Source organism: Phoca vitulina, unplaced genomic scaffold (assembly GCF_004348235.1).
Source record: "Phoca vitulina isolate PV1807 unplaced genomic scaffold, GSC_HSeal_1.0 scaffold120, whole genome shotgun sequence".
Taxonomy (NCBI): Eukaryota; Metazoa; Chordata; class Mammalia; order Carnivora; family Phocidae; genus Phoca; species Phoca vitulina.
In genome coordinates, this window is record NW_022589823.1 from 1,017,303 (window position 1) to 1,043,310 (window position 26,008).

Genomic DNA, 26,008 nt, shown 5'->3' on the forward strand with positions numbered 1-26,008 from the left:
GCGCCCCCGCCCGGAGGGCTGCCTGCCGGTTCGGCTCGCCACACCCGGACAGGTCCGTCCCGACCGGTTTCCAGAACCCGAGCGCTAGGGGCGGGGGTGGGGGCGAGGAGTGTCCGCCTCACACTCAGTACGAGCCCCGCGGCGCACGATTAGCCGATTTTCCTCTGGGGGTCCTGTGTGCAGACAAACGCAGGTTTCCTCATCTGCAGGTGTGTGCGACACACGCAGGTGGCGAGTCAGCGCGACACAGCCCAAGTGGAAAGCGCTCGCTTCCGCGAACGAGCCCCCGGGAGGAGTCGGGAGAAGTCCTCGTCCCCACGCGCCGCGCTTCCCCTCCGCGGGTCCTTTGCGCAATAAAGCCGGACCCCAAACGGACTCCCTCGACACGCGGCGTCAGCGCCCGGGAACGCGCTCTCTGGGAAGGGAGGTCTCCAAGGAGAGACACGTTGCAGGGGCGCAAACTCGGGCACCGAAGAGCCCCTTGCAACCTGAGGTCCATGCAGACAGAGGGACCCGCCCGCCGGGCCGCCCAGACCCCATGCCGCGACCAGAGGAGCCTGCCCGGATGGTCTATTCCAGATCATCTGTGGCCACTGGCTGACATCAGACCCCTGAAGCCAAGACCTCTGTGGGTGAGTATGTCTGTGCCCAGGAGCCTTTATACTTCATCCTATTGGCTGCGCGCGCGCGCGCGCGTGTGTGTGTGTGTGTGTGTGTGTGATGCTTCCGATGTTTTTGTGGGCCAGGTATTATGCAAGTAATGGAAATGCCTCCGGGCTTCCTGCTCTCAGGGGTGACAGGTGAGATGTGGTTCTCCCGGGAAGCTCCCAGGGCGGAGCTTCCTTGATGTTTAGGTCATCCCAGGGCCCGTGTTTTAGGACCTTCAACTACTCACTTTGGCATAGGGATGAGAACAAGAAGTGCTTTTATTTTCTTTAACTGACCATAAAATGGAAAATAATCAAGGACACTTTAAAAAAAAAAACAGTAATAAAATTCATTAGTGACTCTAGATTCTTCAGAAAGCATAATAGGCATCTAAGTATGTTCATATCAGCATCAGACTCCTGCTTTGCTTTTTATCAAGTTGATTAGAGTAGTGGATGCAGAAGCACTGAGTCCCAGTCTTGAGAGCACCTTGCAGCCAGGCTGTTGCAGACTTCAAAACAGCACTCAAGTTTCTCAAAGCCACCTCAGCAAACTCTGAACTGCAGTGGGAGGTGTTTTGCCAGCGGGCCGAGGAGATGAGGTTGGCAGGAAAGGGCTCTCGTGCCCCGCCCCCCAGGACCAGCCGTGCGGGTGCAGCCCCTCCACAGCCATAGCGGGAGACCCCCAAACAAGTCAGAAAGTCATGGTGATGCCACAGAGACTGGCTCTTCTTCCCCGGTTTCTCTCTCTCGCTCTCTCTCTGCTTCTCCTTCTTCCCTTTCTTCCAGGTGAGAGAAAGGCCAATTCCTGCAAAATCTGGGAATGTGTTTCATGGCCTCCGCCTGCCGATCCCTCTACCTGCCGATCCCTCAGCAGGTCCGGGAATTGGTACACGGCAGCCTCTTTCTCTCTAATGTGAGGGGTGCTGAAAAGGGGTCTCTAAGTCCTTTACAATCTTTCCTCAAAGAAGACTTGTAGAACTTCTCTTCTGATTCAGCGGCATCTTTATTCCTGGAACCACTTGAGTTCACGTGGTGTCCCCTAACCTCCCTGTCTGCGGTGTCCTCCAGTGTTTGTTCTCTGCCTATTTTTAAAAAACAGATGAGGTAGATAATGTGAATATCAAACTGGGCCCCTTTCTTTGGACTTTATAACAAGGAAAACTTAGTAATAATTAATTAGATAAGGGGTGTAGATAGGCTTCCTAAAAGAACCAGGATGTGTGTTTCATTTTATAATTGGACATCCTATGTTCATTATTCAGCAAGGGTGCTGGGTCTTGGGGCCTAGCACTCTTGGTGGAGGATCCAACGTTTTTAGGGTGTGTTAGCTCTTTATTGAGGCCATCAGTGAGGCGGTACAAGACTGATATATTTGGTTTCAGTCCTGCTGATTTGAGGGCAGAAGGCTGTCAGCTGGAAAAGTATCCTGAGATTTAAGAAATGCACTCTGCCTGTGGCCAGGGACCAGGGCCACTTAAAATTCAGCAATTGTCGACCTTCTTGAATTGCAAAAGCTGAATTATTTGCCCTATGGCAGAGTTAGGGAGGGGACCATCAAACTGTGGTATTCTGGAAGCTGGGATGTGATAGCCTGGAGGATCAGGGGGATCCTGGACCCTAAGCCCCTCTTGCTATGCCTGCTGCTGTTGAAGGTTTGGACCTGCCTCTCTGCACCTCTGCATCTGCCATAAATCTGGGTGTGGTTGTGACCTGGGGCCTGAGCAGGGTTCTGGGAATGGTTGGGGCTGCCTGGATACCTCAGTTCTTTGTTCCCACTGCTTGGAGGCAGAGAGGAGGCTGGGCCAGAAGCCACTGACTAAAGTCATAGAGACAGGGGCAATTGTCATGGCAGGAGTCAGGAAATAAATCAGTTGGCATCAAAACAGTGTTTGAGATGGTATCAGCAGAGGGTGACCTGCCTCAGGAGCCTCTTACTGTTCAGTCCCCTCTAGGATGGTTACCTCCACCCTCAGAATGTTGTCCCCAGGTTATAACCCTTCCCAACACCCCTCTCAGGCAAGGCCACAGAGAACAGAAGGGAGCAGAAACCAAATCTTCCATGCAGGTGGAACCCAGCCAGCCAAGCTGTCCATTGATCAGGACCTCACTTCCTCCCTACCCAGAGGGGCATGATGTGTTATTCAGACCACTGATGACTGGATTTATGTTGCCTTTTCTGAAAGAGTTTTTATTCTGATTGTTTTATTTTCCTCCTTGATTAGGTTAGGTATCTGGGTAACTGTTAAATCCGTGGCACCTAGAGGTTGCAAGATCATGAAACTCAACATTTTCATCTTCCATGATGCGTGGACAGCACCTCCAGGTCTTCAGCTTGTTGCAGTATGATCTACTTGGATCCAGTCCTGAGCCATCTCCCAAGGGAAGAGGAGGAGTACTTTTATGATTGAAAGAAGGATTGTTGCATTATGATAAGTGCAGTCATCTTTGGAATTATCAGTTAGGGAAAGGGTGTGTGTGTGCATATACACGCATGCACGCATGCATGCATACTCAGGAGCCAAGGGGTGGACTGTAGTTGAATATGTCTTGTTTTTTGTTTGCTCTGTTGTATTAATTTTCAATTACTGTTGTAACAAATCACTTGGTGGCTTAAGACAACACAAATTTATTCTCTTTCAGTTCTGTAAGGAGTCAGAAGTTTAATACAGGTCTCACCAGGCTAAACTCAAGGTGTTAGCAGGGCTGCATTTCTTTCTGGAGGCTCCAGGGGAGAAACTGTTTCCTGTTCATTCAGCTTGTTGGCAGGATTCAACAAGTTGTAGGACCAAGGTCTCCATTTTCTTGCTGGTTATGAGTTGAGGGCCATTCTCAGCTTCTTCTTCTTCTTTTAAGATTTATCTATTTATTTGAGAGAGAGAGAGAGCGAGCAAGCATGGGCAGGAGGGGCAGAGGGAGAGGGAAAGAGAATCCAAAGTAGACTCTGTGCTGAGTGTGGAGCCGGACTCAGGCTTAATCTCATGACCCTGAGATCATGACCTGAGCCAAAACCAAGAGTCAGACACTTAACTGACTGCAACACCCAGGCACCCCCATTCCCAGCTTCTAGAGGCCAATCACATGCCTTGGTTTGTGGCTCCTTCCTCCATCTTCAGTGCCAGCAATGTGAGTCCAGTCCTCCTCACAGACTTTTCTGCCTTCCTTCTCCATGGACTCATCTCATTAGATTGGGGCCACTTGAATAAATCCAGATAATTTCCCTATTTCAAGGTCAACTGATAAGGTAACCTTAATTGTCTTTTGCATGTAGCACAATATATGCACAGATTCTGGGGATTAGGTAGCCATTTTTGGGGTACCATCATTCCACCTGCCATGGTTACATGCCCAGGAAAGGGAGGACTTAAGGGTGGTAGACTCTGCATATGATCAGTTTTACCTGATTCTGCGAAATCATTTTTTAAAGTGGTTGTACTCACTGAACACTATTCTGTTTCGTTGATGTATTTGTTTATTCTTATGCTCATACTGTCCAAGCTACTATAGCTTTTTATTAGTAAGTCAATATCTGGCAACGTAAATCTTCTTTCTTCTTCTTTGAGATTATATTTGCTATTTTAGTCTTGCATGTCCATGTAAATTTTTGAATTAACTTGTTGACTTCCACAATACCTGCTGTAATTTTGAATGGGATTGCTTAGATTCTATAGATAATTTGGGGGAAGAATTCACATTTTATAATAGAGTCTTCTAATTCATGGACAAGGCATATCTCTCTTTATTTGGGTCTTCTTTAAGTCTCTCAATAATATTTTACATCTATCTATCTATCTATCTATCTATCTATCTATCTATCTATCATCTATCCATCTATCTATCTATTTATTTTTTAGAGAGGGAGGTCATGAGAATGGAGGGAGGGGCAGGGGGAGAGGGAGAGAGAAAATCTTAAGCAGACTCCTCACTGAGCAGAGAGCCCCACTTAGAGCTTGATCTCACCACCCTGAGATCATGACCTGAGCTGAAATCAAGAGTTGGGAGCTTAACTGACTGAGCCACCCAGGCACCCCAAACACTTAGATTTTTTTTTGGTATATATTTCATTAGGTTTTTTCCTAAGTGTTTGGTATTTTTGAAGCAATTATAAATGGCATCATTTAATAAATAATTTTCCAATTGTTTGTTGCTATTGTTTAGAAATACAGTTGATTTTGTACACAAAATTGTGTTTAGTAACTTTGATTATTAATCATAGTAGTTGCTCATAGACTTCTTTGGATTTTTTTTAGTGTTCATATGATGTAATCAATAACTAACAACAGCTTTATCTACCCCTTTCCAGTCCTGTTACCTTTCTCTTTCTTGCCTTATTGCCTGGGTGGCATCTCCAGCACAACGTTGAATGGGGACGGTGTGAGCAGCCTTTTGTATCTTGCTCCCAATCTCAAGGAGAAGGATTTTAAGATTTTAACATTAAGCATGATGTTTGGTGTAAGTGTTTTGAAGACATATTAACAGATTAAGTAAATGTCCTTCTATTCATAGTTTGCCAAAAATGTTTCCTTTTTATCATGAATCGATTTTTAAGTTTATACAATGATATTTCTGCCTCCACTGAAATGATCATATGTTATGTAGGTATGGTTCATTACTTAAGTAGATTTTTGAATGCTAAATGAATCTTGCTTTTCTAGAATGAGTCTATTTGATCACATTGTACTACCCTTTAATATTGTTTGATATTTTGATAGCACTTTCCTTTTTTTGTTTTGTTTTCTAATATTTTGTTAAGCAATTATAGACTTGACTTTCATTTCCCTTTTATTTTTTATTTTTTTATCATCTGCATTTTATTTTTTATTTAAATTCAATTAGCCAACAAATAGTACATCATTAGTTTTTAATATAATGTTCAGTGATTCATTAGTTGCGTATAATACCCAGTGCTCATCACATCACATGCCCTTCTTAATGCCCATCACCAAGTTACCCTTTTCCCCACCCAATCTCCTTCTGCAACTGTCTGTTTGTTTTCCAGAGTCAAGAGTCTCATATGGTTTGTTTCCCTCTCTTATTTCTTCCCCTTTAGTTTTCCCTCCCTTCCCCTATTGTCCTCCATGCTATTCCTTATGTTCCACATATGACTGAAACCATATGATAATTGTTTTTCTTCTCTGATTGACTTATTTCACCTACCATAATACCCTTTAGTTCCATCCATGTCGATGTAAATGGTAGATATTCATCTTTTCTGATGGCTGAGTAATATTTCATTGTATATATGGACCACATCTTCTTTATCCATTCATCTGTTGAAGGACATCTGGGCTCCTTCCACAGTTTGGCTATTGTGGACATTGCTGCTATGAACACTGGGGTGCATGTGCCCCTTCTTTTTACTACATTTGTATCTTTGGGGTAAATACCTAGTAGTGCAATTGCTGGGTTGTCAGGTAGCTCTATGTTTAACGTCTTGAGGAACCTCCATACTGTTTTCCAGAGTGGCTGTACCAGCTTGCATTCCCACTAACAGTGTAGGAGGATTCCCCTTTCTCCACATCCTCACCAACTTTTGTTGTTCCCTGTCTTGTTAATTTTAGCCATTCTAACTGGTGTAATGTGGTATCTTATTGTGGTTTTTGATTTGTATTTCCCTGATGCCGAGTGATATTGAACATTTTTTCATGTGTGTGTTAGCCATTTATATGTCTTCTTTGGAGATGTGTCTGTTCATTTCTTGACTGGATTATTTGTTTTTTGGGTGTTGAGTTTGAAAAGTTCTTTATAGATCTTGGATACCAACCCTTTATCTGTAATGTCATTTGCAAGTATCTTCTCCCATTCTGTGGGTTGCCTTTTAGTTTTGTTGATTGTTTCCTTTGCTGTGAAGAAGCTTTTCATCTTGATGAAGTCCCAATAGTTCATTTTTGCTTTTGTTTCCCTTGCCTTCAGAGATGTGTCTTGCAAGAAATTGCTGTGTCCAAGGTCAAAGAGGTTGCTGCCTGTGTTCTCCTCTAGGATTCCTGTCTCGCATTGAGGTCTTTCGTCCATTTTGAGTTTATCTTTGTGTATGGTGTAAGAGACTGGTCTAGTTTCATTCTTCTGCATGTGGCTGCCCAATTTTCCCAGTGCCATTTTATTGAAGATACTGTCTTTTTTCCACTGACTATTCTTTCCTGCTTTGTCAAAGATTATTTGACCATAGAGTTGAGGGTCCATTTCTGGGCTCTCTATTCTGTTCCATTGAGCTATGTGTCTGTTTTTGTGCCAATACCATGCTGTCTTGATGATCACAGCTTTGTAATATAGCTTGAAGTCAGGCATTGTGATGCCCCCAGCTTTGGTTTTCTTTTTCAACATTCCCTTGTCTGTTCGGGGGCTTTTCTGGTTCCATACAAATTTTAGGATTGTTTGTTCTAGCTCTGTGAAAAATGTCGATGGTATTTTGATAGGGATTGCATTGAATGTGTAGATTGCTCTGGGCAGCATAGACATTTTAACAAGGTTTATTCTTCCAATACATGAGCATGGAATGTTTTTCCATCTCTTTGTGTCTTCATCAATTTCTTTCATAAGTGTTCTGTAGTTTCTAGAGTACAGATCTTTTACCTCTTTGGTTAGGTTTATTCCTAGGTTATCTTATGGTTTTTGGTGCTAATGCCTTTGTCAAGCTCTTGTCTCAAGGTTACGTGAGCCTCAGATATTGAGTTGGGAGTGTTCCTCTTCTTCCCTTTCTCTGTGTAAATTGATTTAAGTTTGTATTATTTTGACCTTAAGTGCATGGTACAGCTATCCAGCCTGGGGTTTTTGGTTAGAAAGTGACCCAGGAGGGGTGCTTTCAGCATCAATTTAGTGTCCGATGGTCGGTTCAGTGTCCAACTGGTGATTTTCGCTCAGGTCATGATCTCACGGTCCTGGGATCGAGCCCGGAGTCTGGCTGCATGCTCAGCAGGGAGTCTGCTTGAGGATTCTCTGCCTCTGCCCCTCCCCTCATTCGTGCATGCACATGCATGCTCTCTATCAAATAAATAAATTAATCTTAAAAAAAAAAGAAAGTGACCCAGGCATAAGGGATGCAGGACCTGCCTGTAGTGGAGCCAAGGAATAGAGATAGAAGGAGGCATCTGAAGGAAACAAAGACGGGACTTACAGCATGTTAGCTACCTGGCTCCTCTCCACACGAAAAGGGCAAGTGTCTGAATCTCAAGGCCTGGGAAAATTTTCTAAACCTGTGCCCATAAGTGGCTGACTTTCCTCTGATATGAACCAGCATCAACTGTCAAACTATAAACTCCCTCATTTGCTCCTCTGTTATCCTTGGCTTGTTAAGAGTTTAAATAAAAACGCTTTAAACTAAGAAACAAATAATTGAGGGGCCTGAATCCCAAGACTTCAGTGAGTCTGACTTCCTGCTGCTTCCCCTCAAAGTGCCCACTGTTTCCTTGGGCTGAGAAGTTGGGCAGAATGCGGCTGATCAGAAGCAGATGATAAGCAGTGAGCTCCAGCACCTGAGAAGACAGAAACTGGAATTCTGGGACATGATTCTACAGAAAAGTGAGCCTCACACTCTGTGTTCTCTGCCCACAACAGTATGAAGCTAGAAACCAGTACCGAGGTATATTGATACATAAGGTATAATAAGGTATATAATAAACAATAGATGATGATGATAGATAGATAGATAGATGATAGATAGATGGGTAGTAGATAGAAAGTACCTATCTATAACACCTAATAACAAGGAGCCCAGATCTTGGCTCTGAAGGAACCAGAGCTCCCTGGAGAAGTGGCTGATTCCAGGGCCATGTTAGGGAAATTACAAGGTGAAGCCCGGAACATCTTATGCCAAAAAAGAAAGGAGGGGCTCACAGGCTGGAGGCAAGTCACAAAGACACAGGAGCCGGCGTGGAGGGCCTCCCATTGGTCAAGTCTAAGATAGTTTGAATGTCAAGATAAACAGTGAGATAACAGACTGTAACTCACTGAATAAAATAGGAAGTCGTAAAAGCATACAGATATAAGTACCTAAGTGATTACATTGAAAATTCTATGAGGAAGGGGATATTTATACAGTTGGAAAGTATCTCCCCACAAAATGCTTAGTAATTTCAAAGGAGGAAGAGTATCATCATGGTGGAGACCCCGGGAGACCCCGGGAGACCCCAGCTTCATTGGGTGATTGTCAGTGGTACAAGGAGAACCTGTGTGCCTCCTGCTAGGACACAGGAACAGCGTCACCTCAGGATGTTTGCCAAAGACACATGACCTTAATCTACTCAGGAGGACATATTGGAGGATCCAGATAAGGGACCTTCCATGTTCCACAAACAGCTGGCCTGTGGTCTTGGAAAGTCCCCAGGAACTGGAGACGAGACATGCCGTGCAGCAGGGATCCAGAGGGTCCTTGTCACTCTGCAGGGTGTTACTGGGATGATAGATGAGACTCAAGGACAGCCAGAGGATAAGGTGTCAACTCTATATCCATGACAATCCCTGATTTTCACGGATGCGCGGCAGTTATGTGGGAAAAAGTCCTTGTTCGTGGGAAATACGTGCCAGAATCTTCAGGGGTGATGCAACTTTCTCACAAATGTATGTCTAAATTTTCTCTAAGTTTGTGATTATTTCAAAATTACAAGAAACAAATTGAATTTATAACTTTCCCACTCAGAAAACTCCAGGCCTAACTGGCTTCATTTGGTAAATTCTATCAAAAACCTAAGGAATAATTAAAGTCAATATTACACAAAATCTTTTAGAAAATAGAGGAGGGAATACTTCTCATGTCATTTTATGAGCCCGGGATAACACTGATGCCAAACTTGACAAGGATATTACAAGAAAAGAAAATTGCAAACCAGGATCCCTCACGAACATAGACAGAAAAATCCTCAACAAAATATCAGCAAATTGATACAGCAATCCATAAAAGGAATAATACATCACCACTTCCTTGTGTGACCTTGGGCATTTTACTTGGCTGCTCTGAACCTCACTTCCCTCACACACCCTTCCGGAGGATAATGCCTGCAATGTTGGTTGTAAGAATTTCCCCACCCTTTTCTCAGTGGTAGGCCAGGGTGGGCCTGTATGAGGACCCCAGCCCCCAGGGTCATTGGATTAAGGAGCAGGCACACTACCTATGCTGGACCAATCAGGTCCTCGCTTCCTGGAACTCAGATCTTGAGCAGACACACCCAGGGACCAAAGGCAGCAGCAAGAGGACATGAAGGTGGCACCTCCAATTCCCGAAGCAGCCTGGACTCTGTCTTCCCAGGTGTCTGTCTTTCCCTCACCCCTCAATAAATCCCCATTTGCTTTGGTGGTCAGAATGAGTTTCTCTTGCTTGTAACCATCACCTCTCACTGACATCGGGGTGCTCCAGACCTTGCCGTGGGAGAGGGGAGGACGTGCCTGGACATTGGTAAGAAGGGCAGGACTTGAAGGAAAGGCACTGAGGGCTGAGTCCCTGAGAGCAGGTCACACGGCCAGCCCTGAGGGGAGTGACCTCCTCAGGGTGGGCAGTGGAGGGAGCAATATTTACATGAATATGGCTGAAACCTGCCAGGTTGATGGAAGATTTTGTAATTAAGAGTCTGACTCAGTTTTTGAGGTTGCACTGCTGACAGCATCCCAGCCTTATCTCCCTCTTTCCTTCTGTCCCATGTCTGGGTGAGCTGGTGAGAAAGTGAGGTGCTCCCTCCTTTGGCAGGTGGGAGATTCAAACCAAGAAAGCCCCGCAGTAGGAACTCTCCCCCTGGTTCATCCCAGCCACAGTAAAAGGCCAGGCCAGTCTCCTTTTCCTGGCCTCTCAAGCCATTTTCAGTACTGCATGGGCTTTCCACTCAATGAAGGCACCTAGAGGAGGGTTGGGGGATGTGAGATGGGGTTAGTGCTATGGTAAGAAGAGACGCCAGAGAGCCCCCTCTTCTCCCTCCCTCCCCTCCTCTATGCCAGGACAGAGTGAAACCATGGCCATTTGCAAGCCAGGAAGAGAGCTATCACCAGAACCCCACAGTGCTGCCCTTCCCCATCTCAGACTTCCACCCCCCAGGACTGTGAGAAAATAAATTCCTGCCTTTTTGAGCCAGCCAGTCTGGTACTCTGTTATGTCAGCCTGAGCTGATGAAGACATCTGCGAACAGTCGTGAGCTAGAGCAGAGAAGGCTGCCAGCCCCCAGCAGCTGGGGAGGAAAATACCTGAGCATCTGGAGAGCAGAACTGTGTAGAGAAGGCAAATAAAGTCCCAGGCACTTCAGGTTCTAAGTATGTATAATAATATCTGTCAGGAGATAAGGGGCACATAGCAACATAAAGCAACACAAAACTACACAAAACTTATAAAGAAGAACCAAGTAGATATAGTGGATATAAAAATACAATTCTCGTAAAAAAAAAAACAAAACAAATTCAATAGATGGGATAAACAGCAAATAAGAAAACAACAAAATATCTTGACTATGGTGGCATTTAATGACACCCCAAATTAGGACACATTTCTATGAGTTTCCAGAGAGAAAAAGATTACAAAAAAGAAAGAAGAAAAGAGAAAAGTGGGGGAAAAAAGAAAACAAATCAGAATGACCAAGTAATTATTACACTCTGCTGTGGAAAGGCCTTGACCCAGGTCAGCGCATGGATTGTGAAGAAAGAGCCAACACGGCAGGTCTGGTTGCTCAGTCTTGCACGATCTGCAGGAGCCTGAAATCATGACTGCCTCAATTCTGGGGGATGTGACCCTGGGAAAGTTCTTTATGCTAACTGTTGATGATTTTGTTGTGTACATCTGGAGCAGTGGGCCATGCCACATCAACTTGTCAGAATTACTTTGCACAAACATCAAGATTGGTGATGTGCACTTGATTTCGTTGTTGGGGTCCTGAGTTTCGTTTACCATGGCTAGTTGGAGCCAGATGTGCCTATGTGACCAGACTTTTTCTATAAAACCCCTGGACCCCAAGACTCAAATGGATTTCCCTGGGCAGTGACATTTCACATATGTCTCTGTAGTTTGTCTGTAGAGAGAAAACATGAGTGTCCCTGGACAGGGAAGAGCTCAGAAGCTTGTACTTGGTCTTTCTGGCCCTCTCCCCTCCAGATGCATAAATTCTTCCTGTTGCTTTGCACTCATCCTCTTGGTGTAATAAATCTGAACCCCCACTATAACTGGAAATTGAGTCTTGGGAATCCTAGTGAAGCAGCAAACTTGATGGTTGTCTTGGAATCTCCAAGATAGAAATGAAGTTCCCTTCTGCTCATGGAACCTTGGAGAATGAAAGCTGAACATTCTCTCCCTAAAGAGTGAGCCCTCCAGAATCCAACAGTCACAGCTCAGTAAAATCCCCAATGTGTGTAAGGATCAGCTCTACTCATTAACAAAAGTAAATTAGGTACAACTTTATAGGAATACTGTCACCGACAAGGCAGAAAAGTGTGTATATTTTAAATCGCTTTTCATCAACAGATAAACAGCACAATTTGTGTAATTAATAAACTTTTATCGGGACACCTCTCTCTAATCCCACCCTGGAGCACCTGGGGAGGTGCTGTTTACAGAGCCAGTTCCATATTTAGGGGCACATAATCGTCAGCAAGGCATTTGGATTAGGCCTCTCATCTAGACAAAAACCATCTGCTTCTAGAAACATGTTCAGGATTTTTTTACCTATGTAAACCTTCTCCTTCTAGATGTGGGTGGTCTGCTCTTGATTTAGTCACTCAGGAGTCACCTAGTTGCTCCTTTGTACCCTCTCCTGTCATCTCAAGAGGTATCAAGCCGGCTGACCCCACTGCTTGGGGCCTCCCTTCTGTTCCCTCAACCCCAACCCCACCAACACTGCCTTCATTCAGGGGCTCAGACCTTTCACCTGGTGCAGCCCCCTACCTGTGGATGCTCCTCCTATACTTTGGCCATTTTCCACAGCAGGAGACCAAGTCAGAGTTCAGAAAATTCAGCTTTCCAGACTCCTTGGTGCTAGCTCGGGCACATAGCCATGGAGCCCACCAGAGGTGTCTACAGGCCTGGGGCTCTGAGGGCATGATGTGAGCAGGTGGCAGAGAGCCAGGGAGCTAGCTGTTCACTGCCAGCCATGGAGGTGGGCCACCTGCTTCTTGACATTCACTGGAGGGAACCATGGTCTCTGGGTGGTTGCAGGAGCTGTGTGTTCTGTTTGAGCTCACCCTTCAGTGTGCTGGGCACTGCCTGCCCTCCAGAAATCATTTGAGCTTCCCAGTATCACTTAAGCAATTCCCTTTCTGCTTCAACCAGCCAGAGCAGATTCTGTTTTCTTCAGTCAACAAACTTGCCCTGGACTCCTGGCCAGTTAGTCTGTCCATCTTCAGAGACACTGTCCTCCTAATGATTCATCTTTTTTTGCAGGTCTGAGGGGTCATCTTTCTAAGAAAAAATGATCACTATGCTGCCCTCTTGTTTGAAATCCCTCCATAGGTTCCCATGACTTGGATCAACACACTTCTGAGCCTTTGTAAATGCCTGTGTCTGTCCCTTCAGATGCCTCTGAGGTCCCACTGGATCCAGTTACACACTGCTCTTTGTGCTTGAAAACGGTTTCCAGACTCCACATGTCTCCACTGCCCTTAACATTGTCTTCCTTGTCGCAGAATGTTCTGTCCTGACCTCTATCTGACCTATGAATTTTTATTCATTCTTCAAAATGCAATGCAGGTCTTCTGAGACCTTTCCCCCAAACATCACAAGTCAGAGGCACTGTCTGTCCCTCCACCTCCCTTGGGACTTAGTATATCCCTCCATATAGCTCTTGGTATACTGATTTAACCCTATAAAAAATAATTTATTTCCTGGATGTGAGAATCATATATATTCATTGTATGACATTTGGAAAATCCAGATATGTATAAATAAGAAGGTTAAAATCAGCTGAATCTCACCAGTCAGGGATAATCGTTGTTAAACTTTGGGCTTCTGTCCTGTTAGGTGCTTTCTTCATGCACATCTGCTTTGTAAACATTTGCTTGAACATCTCCCTCATCAGACTGTGATGCCCTTGTTATTTTGTGCCTAGAGTAGTGCCTGCAGTGTGTGCTCTGGAAACAGTGTGTGTGCAGAGAGAAGCATGAGAGAACTGATGACAATTCCGTGTCATTCTCTTTTGGTGTTGCCCACATGTGCTAATTCTGCAGTCTTGCATATCTTCCATCCTGGGTGCTCTTAACTCCTCCCTGTCACAGTGAATTGCTTTCCTTCATACTAAACAAATAAGGAACCACAGCTCCACTTACACAGGCCACTCTCTATCTCCTGATCCACTTTGCAGTCCCAGGCTGCGTCCCCTGACTCCTGCCACAGCACGTGGCCATGCATTCTTTCTGGTTGTTTCTCCATTTTTCTTTCCTGCCATTCTGTCAGCTCCTTTGGCAAAGATGTATTTTCTTTCCCTACAAGGCACAGTAAGGAAGAGAATCACAGTCATGGTCCGAACTTTGAGCCAGTCTTTGTAGGGACTTTCCAGAGAGCCTTAATCAGTTGCATGGTCTTCCTAGAGCATCAGGCACTTGGAGCCTCACAAGCACTCTCCAGGGCTGTTCCTAACACTTTCCTCTAGATCTTTCCCTTTTCCTCTCAAATAACCAATACCCAGTGCTCAGCAGATTCCTGCCATTGTGCTAAACAGTCTATGTAAATTATTTCATTTAGTTTCTTCAGCACTCTTACGAGGTAGGAATTATTATTACCATCCCCATTTCATAGCCAAAGGTCCACCCATTGTCACGGAGCTGGTAGCCGATGCCAGAGCTCAGTCGGCTGAGCTCTCAGACTCCTACCACACGTTTCTCATTTCACAGAATATTATAGATGTTCTCAATATTCAAGCAAACCAGTGATGAGGGGAGCTGGTGAGATGGAGATGAATGTGCCTGTTTGATAGATGGGGAATTGAGGCTTCACAGTGGGCTTATAAGCCCACACCCAGGGCCCCAAGAAAGCTGGAACTAGAAGCCAGGTTTCCTTGATTTCCTTGATGCTGTCCTGGTGATCACAGCTTTGTAATATCCAGTGGAACAGAATAGAGAGCCCAGATATGGACCCTCAACTCTATGGTCAAATAATCTTTGACAAAGCAGGAAAAAAAAAGCAATGGAAAAAAGACAGTCTCTTCAATAAATGGTGCTGGGCAAATTGGACAGCCACATGCAGAAGAATGAAACTCGACCATTCTCTAACACCATTGACAAAGATAAACTCAAAGTGGATGAAAAACCTCAATGTGAGACAGGAATCTATCAAAATCCTAGAGGAGAACATAGGCAATAACCTCTTTGACATCGGCCACAGCAACTTTTTTCAAGATACATCTCCAAAGGCTAGTGAAACAAAAACAAAAATGAACTTTTGGGACTTCATCAAGATAAAAAGCTTCTGCACAGCAAAGGAAACAGTCAACAAAACAAAGAGGCAACCCACAGAATGGGAGAAGATATTTGCAAATGACACTACAGATAAAGGGCTGGTATCCAAGATCTATAAAGAACTTCTCAAACTCAACACCCAAAAAACAAATAATCAAGTCAAAAAATGGGCAGAAGACATGAAAAGACACTTCTCTGAAGAAGACATACAAATGGCTAACAGACACATGAAAAAATGTTCATCATCATTAGCCATCAGGGAAATTCAAATCAAAACCACATTGAGATACCACCTTACACCAGTTAGAATGGCAAAAATGGACAGGGAAAGAAACAACAAATGTTGGAGAGGTCGTGGAGAAAGGGGAACCCTCTTACACTGTTGGTGGGAATGCACGTTGGTACAGCCACTTGGGAAAACAGTGTGGAGGTTCCTCAAAAAATTAAAAATAGAGCTACCCTATGACCCAGCAATTGCACTCCTGGGTATTTACCCCAAAGACACAGATGTAGTGAAAAGAAGGGCCACATGCACCCCAGGGTTCACAGCAGCAATGTCCACAATAGCCAAACTGTGAAAAGAGCCGAGATGCCCTTCAACAGATGAATGGATAAAGAAGATGTGGTCCACATATACAATGGAATATTACTCAGCCATCAGAAAGGATGAATTCCCAACTTTTGCATCAACATGGATGGGACTGGAGGAGATTATGCTAAGTGAAATAAGTCAAGCAGAGAAAGTCAATTATCATATGGTTTCACTTATTTGTAGAACATAAGGAATAGAATGGAGGACATTAGGAGAAAGAAGGGAAAAATGAAGAGGGGGACATCGGAGGGAGAGATGAACCATGAGAGACTATGGACTCTGAGAAACAAACTGAGGGTTTTAGTAGGGTGGGGGGTGGGGGATGGGTTAGCCCGGTGATGGGTATTAAGGAGGGCACGTACTGCATGGAGCACTGGGTGTTATACGAAAACGATGGATCGTGGATCACCACATCAAAAACTAATGATGTATTGTATGGTGACTAACATAACATAATAAAATAAAAAAAATGTATATTGAAACTCTAAGGTGATAAATTTAAAAAAAAGTGCACGTGGAACATCCACCCAGGTATGCTGTATAGAAATCATAGAAATCATATTCTTGGACTATAATATAATTCAATTAGAAAGCATTTACAGAAAGATAACTTTAAAAAACATATTTTTGAATTAAACAATATAGTTATTCATCTTTTGGGTGTTGAGTTTGATAAGTTCTTTATATATTTTGGATACTAACCCTTTAGCAGGTATGTCATTTGCAAATATCTTCTCCCATTCTATAGGTTGCCTTTTAGTTTTGTTGATTGTTTGTTTTCCTGTGAAGCTTTTTATATTGATGAAATCCCAACAGTTTATTTTTACTTTTGTTTCCCTTGCCTCAGGAGATATATCTAGAAAGAAATTGCCATGGTCAATGTTAAAGAGGTGACTGCCTGTGTTCTCCTCTAGGATTTTAATGGTTGCCTGGCTCACATTTAGGTCTTTAGTCCATTTTGAAATTATTTTTGTCTATGTGTAAGAAAGTGGTCCATGTTGCTCTCCTATTCTCCTAACACTATTTGTTGAAGAGACGACCTTTTTCCCCATTGGATATTCTTGCCTGCTTTGTCAAAGATTAATTGACCATATAGTTGTGGGTTCGTTTATGGCTTTTCTATTGTGCCCTCTTGATCTATATGTCTACTTCTGTGCCAGTACCATACAGTTTTGATCACTACAATGTTGTACTATAACTTGAAGACCAGAATTATGATGCCTCCAGCTATACTTTTCTTTTTCAATGTTGCTTTGGCTATTCAGGGTCTTTGGTGGGCCATACAAATTTTAGGATTGTCTGTGAGAAATGCTGTTGGTATTTTGATAGGGATTGCATTAAATGTGTAGATTGCTTTGAGGAGTATAGACATTTTAACAATATTTGTTTTCCAATCCATGAGCATGGAATGTCTTTCCATTTCTTTATGTCATCTTCAATTTCTTTCATCAGTATTTTTAGTTTTCAGAGTACAGGTCTTTGATGTCTTTGGTTACATTTATTTGTAGGTATCTTATTATCTGGGGTATAGTTGTAAATGGGATTGTTTTCATAATTTCTCTTTCTGCTGCTTCATTATTGGTGTGTAGAAATGCAACAGATTTCTGTACATAGATTTTGTGTCCTGTGAATTTACTGAATTCGTTTATCAGTTCTAGCAATTTTTTGGTAGTCTTTCAGGATTTCTTTTTTTTTATTAAGTTCAATTAGCCAACATATAGTACATCATTAGTTTTTGATGTAGTGTTCAATGATTCATTAGTTGCATATAACACCCAGTGCTCATCATATCATGTGCCCTCCTTAATGCCCATCAAGATTTCTTTTTTTTTATTAAGTTCAATTAGCCAACATAGGTACATCATTAGTTTTTGATGTGGTGTTCAATGATTCATTATTTGCATATATTCTATAGAGAGTGTCGTGTCATCTTCAAAGAGTGAGTTTCATTTCTTCTTTGCTGATTTGAATGACTTTTATTTCTTTTTGTTATCTGATTGTTGTGGCTTCCAATACTATGTTAAATAACAGTGGTGAGAGTGAATATCCCATTCTTGTTCCTGACTGTAGAGAAAAAGCTCTTAGATTTTCCCCAATAGACATTTTTCCAAAGAAGACATGTAGATGGCCAACAGACACATGAAAAAATGCTCAACATCACTGATCATCAGGGAAATACAAATCAAAATACAATGAGATATTACCTCACACCTGTCCAAATGGCTACAATCAAGATCATAAGGAAACAATAGGTGTTGGTGAGGATGTGAAGGTAAGGGGAAGCCTCTTCTATTTTTGGTGGGAGTACAAACTGATGCAGCCAGTTGTGGTTCCTCAAAAAGTTAAAAACAGAACTACCCTATGATCCAGCAATTGCACTACTAGGTATTTACCCAAAGGATACAAAAATACTGATTCAAAGGGACACATGCACCCTGATGTTTATAGCAGCATTATCTACAATAGCCAAAATATGTAAACAACCCAAGTGTCCTTCAACTGATGAATGGATAAAGAAGATGTGGTATGTATATATATAAACATATTACTCAGCCATAGAAAAAGAATGAAATCTTGACAGTTGTAGTGACATGGATGGAGCTAGAGAGTATTACGCTACCTGAAATAAGTCAGAGAAAAGACAGATACCGTATGATTTCACTCATGTGGAATTTAAGAAACAAAACAAACAAGCAAAGGGGAAAAAAAAGAGAGAGATAGGTAAACCAAGAAACAGATTCTCAACTATAGAGAACAAAGTGATGGTTACCAGAGGGGAGGTGGGTAGGGGATGGGTGAAATACATAATGAGGATTAAGGAGTGCACTTGTTGTGATGTGCACTGGGTGATGTATGGAAGTATTGAGTCATTAGATTGTATACCTGAAACTAATACTACACTGTATGTTAACTAACTGGAATTTAAATAAAAACTCAAAAAATAAATTAAACAACGCATTTCTTTTTTTAAAGAAATTTTAAAAAAAATTTAAAGAGAAGAGAGAGAGCATGAGCAGGGGGAGGGGCAAAGGGAGAGGGAGAGAGAATCTCAAGCAGACTCCATGCTGAGTGTGGAGGCTGACATGGGGCTAGATCTCACTCTAGTTCTATCCACGTGGTTGCAAATGGCAAGATTTCATTCTTTTTCTATGGCCGAGTCTCACATCTTCTTTATCCATTCTTCAGTTGATGGAAATTTGGGCTCTTTCTATATTTTGGCTAATATGGATATTGCTGCTATAAACATGGGGGTGCATGTGACCCTTTGAATCAGTATTTTTGTATCCTTTGGGTGAATACCTAGTAGTGCAATTGCTGGATCATAGGATAGTTCTATTTTAACTTTTTGAGGAACCTCCATACTGTTTTCCAGAGTGGCTGCACCAGCTTGCATATGCACCAATATGCAAGAGGGTTCCCCTTTCTCTGCATCCTCGTCAACATCTGTTATTTCCTGAGTTGTTAATTTTAGCCATTCTGAGAGGTATAAGGTGGTTATCTCATTGTGGTTTTGATTTGTATTTCCCTGATAATGAGTGAGGTTGAGCATCTTTTCATGTATCTGTTGGCCATTTGTATGTCCTCTTTGGAGAAATGTCTGTTCATGTCTTCTGCCCATTTTTAATTGGATTATTTACTTTTTGGGTGTTGAGTTTGATAAGTTCTTTTTTTTTTTAAGATTTTATTTATTTATTTTGACAGAGAAAGAGGAAACACAAGCAGGGAGAGTGGGAGAGGAAGAAGCAGGCCTCCCGCTGAGCAGGGAGGCCGATGCGGGGCTCGATCCCAGGACCCTGGGATCATGACCTGAGCCGAAGGCAGACGTTTAATGACTGAGCTACCCAGGCGCCCCTGATAAGTTCTTTATATATTTTGGATACTAACCCTTTGTTGAATGTCATTTGCAAATATCTTATTCCATTCTGTAGGTTGCCTTTCAGTTTTGTTGATTGTTTCCTTCACTGTGCAGAAGCTTTTTATCTTGATGAAGTCCCAGTAGTTCATTTTTGCTTTTGTTTCCTTGACTCTGGAGATGTGTCTAGGAAGAAGTTGCTGCAGCCTAGGTCAAAGAGGTTGCTGCCTGTGTTCTCTAGGATTTTGATGGATTCCTGTCTCACATTTAGATCTTTCATCCATTTTGAACTTATTTTTGTGTATGGTATAAGAAAGTGGTGAAATGGATCAATTACTTTAAAGACAAACTACCGAAAGCCATTCAAGAAGAACTAGATAACCTGAGTAGCCCTATAATCTATTTTAACAATTGAAATTATGACCTAAAACCTTGTGTATGCTTATACAATAATACTAATTATGCACAGCCTCCTCAAAAAAATGGAGGGACAGGAACACCTTCAAACTCACTTTTTTTCCATTTCATTTTATTTTACTAATTCTAGTGCATTTAATAAAGCGTAATATTAGTTTCAGGTATAAAATATAGTGATTCAACAATTCCATACAACACCCTGTGCTCTTCACAACAAGTGCACTCTTTAAACCCCATCACTTATTTAACCCCTCCCCCCACCCACTTCCCCTCTGGTAATCATCAGTTTGTTCTCTATAGTTAAGAGTCTGTTTCTTGGTTTGCCTATCTCTCTCTCTTTCCCTTTTTGCTCATTTGTTTTGTTTCTTAAATTCCACATATGATTGAAATCATATGGTATTTGTCTTTCTCTGACTGACTTATTTCGCTTAGCATAATACTCTCTAGCTCCATCCATGTTCTCGCAAATGGCAAGAATTTGTTCTTTTTTATGGCTGAGTAATATTCCGTTATATATATATCACATCTTCTTTATGCATTCAGCAGTTGATGGACACTTGGGCTGTTTCCATAATTTGGCTATTGTAGATAATGCTATCTACAGTGGCATACAGGTTTTTACGTGAAAATAATTTTTCATTTCTCTGGGATAAATTCCCAGGAGTGCTACTGCTGAATTATGTGGTAATTATATGTGAAGTATTTTTTGAAGAAACTGCCAAACTCTTTTTCAGGAGTGACTGTAAGATTTTACATTACAACTAGATGTCTAAGAGTGGTAAGTTTGGTGTGGTCACTGGTAAAATTGTAGCTATCCTGATCGGTGGGTGGTTGTAATAATAAATCTGACTCTATTTTTTTTTTAAATGTTTGCAGTCAGTTTTTAGGCTTCCCTCCTCATTCTTCCCCCTGTGCCTCAACTCTGGGCAAAGTGATAAGAAATCCCAAGTTCTCCATCCTTTGGCACCAGTAGGAGATTCAAAGCATGCAACCCTTGCTGACATGTATCAACCATCACCTCAGCCACACCCCTAACCATAACAATAATAAAAAAGAAATCAGGTCAATTTCCTTTACATTCATTCATTCCCTAGCCATATTTGGATCATCTCTGGAAGCTTGTCCTGATCTCCCCAGAGCCTCATTAAGTGATTAACAAGCCTTTCCTTACTTCTTGGTCTATCTGTGGCATCTCCAGTCTTGACCCGTGACTTCAGGAAATACTCAAGTGGAGGGACAAGGGAGTCATGTGACACATAGGTAGGCAGTATATGACACATGTCAGTCCATGTAAGTGAACTGAATATGGAGTGAGGTTATGGTAATTCCAAGTTTTCCAGTTTTAGCAGGTCACTGGGTCCACTTGCTGGAGGTAAGAGATTTAGAATATGATGGAGGTAATCTATAACTTGGCTGTTGATTTTGATATTATGCATTTGACCATATATACCTTAATGTTTCTCAAATTAGTCAACCTTACAACAAACATAACAAAATATAATTAGTGTGAAATAAGTTTTGTTTAGCAGAATCTGTGTCATGTTTATATATGCTACAGTAATACAGCTCATAATAATACAGTAAGCTTTTGGGAAGGATATTGCACAGATGTTACTGGTATTCAATGTGCATAGAAAGACAGGAATGTTAAAATATATAGATTAAAAATTAAGTTTTTTGAAATAAAAGTGTCTCATAATATATAAAGTCTCCAGAATTGGCCAAATAGTCTCTCATTGGCTGGGCTCATTGGCTGGGCTGTTGTTGCCTTGGCAAGAGACTGTCCTTTCTCCTGCTGGGATAGTAAAAGAGTAGCTAAAGTAGTATCAAGTTGTAAGGTGCTTTTCTTCCTGTTGGGTCTGCAGCTGATGTAGAATGGTAGGGTGTTAGAGCTCCCCCCTTTGGTCCCTTGACTTCTTTTTCCTTTTTATTTATTTATTTATTTATTTATCCATTTATTTATTTATTTTCACTATTGAGAATCAATATTTTATTTTATTTTCTATATGTACGTTTATTTTTTAATTTTTTAAAATTTAATTTTATTATATTATGTTAGTCACCATACAATACATCATTAGTTTTTGATGTGTATTTTTTTTATTTTTAAAAAGATTTTATTTATTCATTTGAGAGAGAGAGCACATAAGCAGGGGGATGCAGCAGAGGGAGAGGGAGAAGCAGGCTCCTGGCTGAGCAGGGATTCTGACGCGGGGCTCGATCCCAGGTCCCTGAGATCATGATCTGAGCCGAAGGCAGATGCTTAACCGACTGAGCCACCCAGGCGCCTCCCACCTCCAACTTCTTTTTAAACAAAGTTTACTTTTATTAATTTTCATAGAACACATGATATTCTCTGTCTTCATAAACATTGCATTCTGTTCCTTAACAGTTCTGTTCAGTAAGAATCTCGATGATCCCTTGGTCTGGTATAGCCGTATATTTGCTGATTCTGCAGGGAGACTCCCTGAAACTCTCTAACTTACTCTTTGCTCTCAATTACTTTCAATATTTACATTCATAATCAAATTATTTGTCTATAGGATGTACTGGACTTGGTTTAAAGATCTAAGAGAGACTGAAAGACAATGATTTCCAGTGACATAATTTTTGGGATCTTCCTTAGCTTTCTAACTTGTATTGGTTTCATGGGGAATTCTTTGTTATTTACATTATATATGTACACCTTCTTAATTCTTCCTCATAAAAAGAAGCCTGTAGATATGATTCTTGCCCACTTAACTTTGGCTAATGCCCTGACATTCATATTCAGAGGGATTCCAAATATAATGTCATCCTTTGGAATTAGGCTGGAGATGGGCAATACTGGATGTAAAATAGTGCTCTATATTCAGAGTTACCCGGAGTATTCCTCTGTGCACAACTGCCCTCCAGAGTACATTTCAGGCAGTGACTATTACTCCAAGTAATCCTAAATGAGCCTGGCTCAAATACAGAATTTCTACATTCATTCAACCCTCTTTACTTTACTTCTGGTTGATCAACATGGCCATCTATTCTGTGGTCATTTTACAAAGTGTGGCCAACAGGAATACCACTGGTGATGGACCTGGGTGTTATAGTGCTTATTGTAAAAACAAGGCATCTGATAGCCAGATAGCACCAATATTTCTAAGTATGGTATTCATTCGAGATTTTTTCTTTCTCTCCCTGATGACATGTAATAGTATCTACATGGTGAATATCCTTTACAGACACCACAAAACAGCTCAGAATGTTCGCAATACCATCCAGTCTTTATCACACTCTCCTGAAAACAAAGCTACCCATGTTATTCTCATATTGGTGAGCTGCTTTGTTTTCTTTTACTGGACCACCACCTTTCTTACTGTTTGTCTATTTTATACAAGTAAGAAAAAGCAGCAACTGGAGAAATTTAGTAACCTTTTATCATCATGTTACCCAATCATCTGTTCTTTCCTTCTCGTTAAAAATGAAAATAGAATTTCCAGAATAAATTTCATGAAAACAAGAATCAGAATTTTCTCTTCTTAAAGAAAATTCATTGATCATAGGAACACTCCTTAGCATTCTTCTGCACCACAGGAGTCATTTGTATGAATATACATAACATGCTTATCAATGACATGAGTTGCATTTATAGTCCCCATTGAACTGAGTTAACAATCCAAAGAGCTATAATTAAGTTATTGTCAATTTATGAAACATTTTAGACATCAAATATAAGGTTTAGATTTTGATGTCATGTATGTAAGTTTTTAAATGTTATAAAATAATAACATATGTAAATGTAGAATGCTTTGTAACATAGGAAACATTATTTATCATAAATTACAGAAATCAATAAACCCCCAAAAGGATAGTGGTTACTTTTTGGTGTAAGGTAACCCTAATCCTAAGCAAGGTGATGAAATATGTGTGTTTATTAAATTGTGGTGTATATTTTTATATGTGATATTTAGTTTTTTAAATAAACAGAATTATTAATATTTGCATATAAATTCAGAAATCAAATTTGCAATAATTTTTAAATTACATTTAAGATAAAGAAGGAACACTAAAAAATAAACAAGATCTCAAAACACCTAGAGTGAAATGTCTACCTGGTCACTGAGCACAGCTCCCTGACCCCAAATCCAACCCAACCCCTGTCAAGGGTTGTGGAGGGTGTCGGAGGTCATGTATTGTTCTTTCCACTTTCCCACCTGGAAAGAGTGCCGCTGGCCCCATTCTACCTGGGCAGGTCCAGATGCCAGCACAAACCTGACCCAGGAGAGCACTCAGCAGACATGTGTGGATTTATACAGGACTGAGTGCAGGCGCTCAGCAGTCCCCATGTGCACCCTTCTTGCAGATTGGTGGGGCCTTCCTGGCACCCTTCACTTGGATGCACCGCAGTTTGCTTAAGGATTCATCTATTGAAGGACACCCTGATTTATTCAAGTTTTTAGCTATGATGAATAGAGCTACTGTGCATAATTGCATGCTAGTTTTTGTGTGGAAACAGTTTTTCAAAGCAGTTGTCTAAGTACTAGAAGTGTGATTGTTGGATATTCTGGTGAGATTTATTTAGCCTTGGAAAATCTGCCAAACTGTTTCCCAAATGGCCGTACATGTATCCCCAGCATGAAGAAGTGTTCCTGTCATTCGTCACCCTTCAGCAACTGGTATCCTCATTTTCTGGAATTTAGCATTTCTAATAGGTGGCTACACTATCTCATTTTTGATGAAATTGGTAACTTCCTAATGATAGAGGGTTAGGGGTAGGGTTAAGGGTTAGGGGTAGGGTTAGCGTTGGGGTTAGAGGTAGGGTTAGGGGTTAAGTTTTAGAGGTTAGGGTTATGGTTGGGTTAGTGTTTGGTTAGGGTCAGGGTTAGGGTTTCCCTATCCTGTGCTCTTGAAAGCCCATTCTCCTCTGATAACCAGAGTGATATTTTTGGAACGTAACCTCTGAGCCTCTCTGTGGTCTGCTCCCCAACTTCCCTTCTCTCCAGCCTCTGCTCTCTCTCTTGCCCCCCTCCACTTCTGGACCACCAAAGAGTGTGTTGTGCCAGATGGGCATGTGTTGTGCCCTCTGCCCAGTGCACTCTTTTCTCCCCCTGCTTAATGTCTGGCTTGTTCTCCCATTGGCTGGGCTTGGATTTCTCCACTGGTGACCTGAATCCTGTCAGCTGGGTATGTTTGCTTGTCCTCTATTTAAAGTGGATGTCCTCCTACTCCGTGTGAGCTACTTACTAACCTGACAGTTATGAGGTAGGAACAGGGAAGTAGTGTGCAAAATAATCAGTCTCAGAGAGGCTCATCACACCTACCTGACAATAGCTGAGCTACTGTCCCCACAGTGGGGAGCAGTTAGCCCCCTCAAAAGGGGACCAGCCATATGAGGCAGTTGGATAAGACTTTCAACATCTTGGGTCTGGGGAGATGTAGACTTGGACCCAGAAGTTTATACTCTTGGATTCAAGGCAAGTGCCCTCTTCTTCCAGAGATCCTCTGTCCCCTTCCATGCCCACATACTGGACCTGATTCCTGATCTGGGGCAGTTCAAGGGTGCCCCCTCCTAGGAATACCAGTGGTTTACTGAGGACCTTGTCAGCAAGATGCCGAGTAGCCTTCAACGGAGGACCCTACGGGGGTGGAGACAGCTCTGTGGGGGCCAGCAACAGCCCACTCAAAGCAAAGTGGGGCAGGTGGACAGCCCTGCTTGTTCTACCCAGTCTGTAGGGCATAGAAAGAAGGGCTGTACCCAAAAGTGCTTAACTCCTGGCAGGTGGGGACAGGACCTGCAGAGGGTCGGCCAGAGGAGGGCACCTGTATGGTTTGCCCAGGAGCTCAGCACAGGAGGAGTGTTCCTGGCTCCAGCATGCTGACTGTGGGGGAAGTTTCCAGCCTCTGAAGACTCAGGCTCCCCTTTTTATGATGGGGTGTTGATGGCCCCCATCTCTAGGAGCAGAAGTTAGGGAGATCCTGCCAGCAGACTCACTCAGGACAGACCAGGAGAGTGGCAGTTGCTTAAAGCAGCCCAGGGCCTGCCCCCTTGAAGAAGGTGCACATGTACCCAGCCCAAATTTGGGGGTCCTGCTGCCAGCATGTGACAGTGACCCTCTTTCAGAGAGCAGGTAAGCTCCGAGCTTCTTCTACACACCTTGCCCTGCTCATCGCTTCCAG

At 42.4% G+C, this 26,008-nt stretch overlaps 1 pseudogene; it reads left to right on the forward strand.

Annotated features, from left to right (window-relative positions):
- The first annotated feature begins 22,446 nt into the window (after nt 1-22,446).
- Nucleotides 22,447-23,374, forward strand: LOC116628455 (annotated as a pseudogene).
- The last annotated feature ends 2,634 nt before the right edge of the window (nt 23,375-26,008 follow it).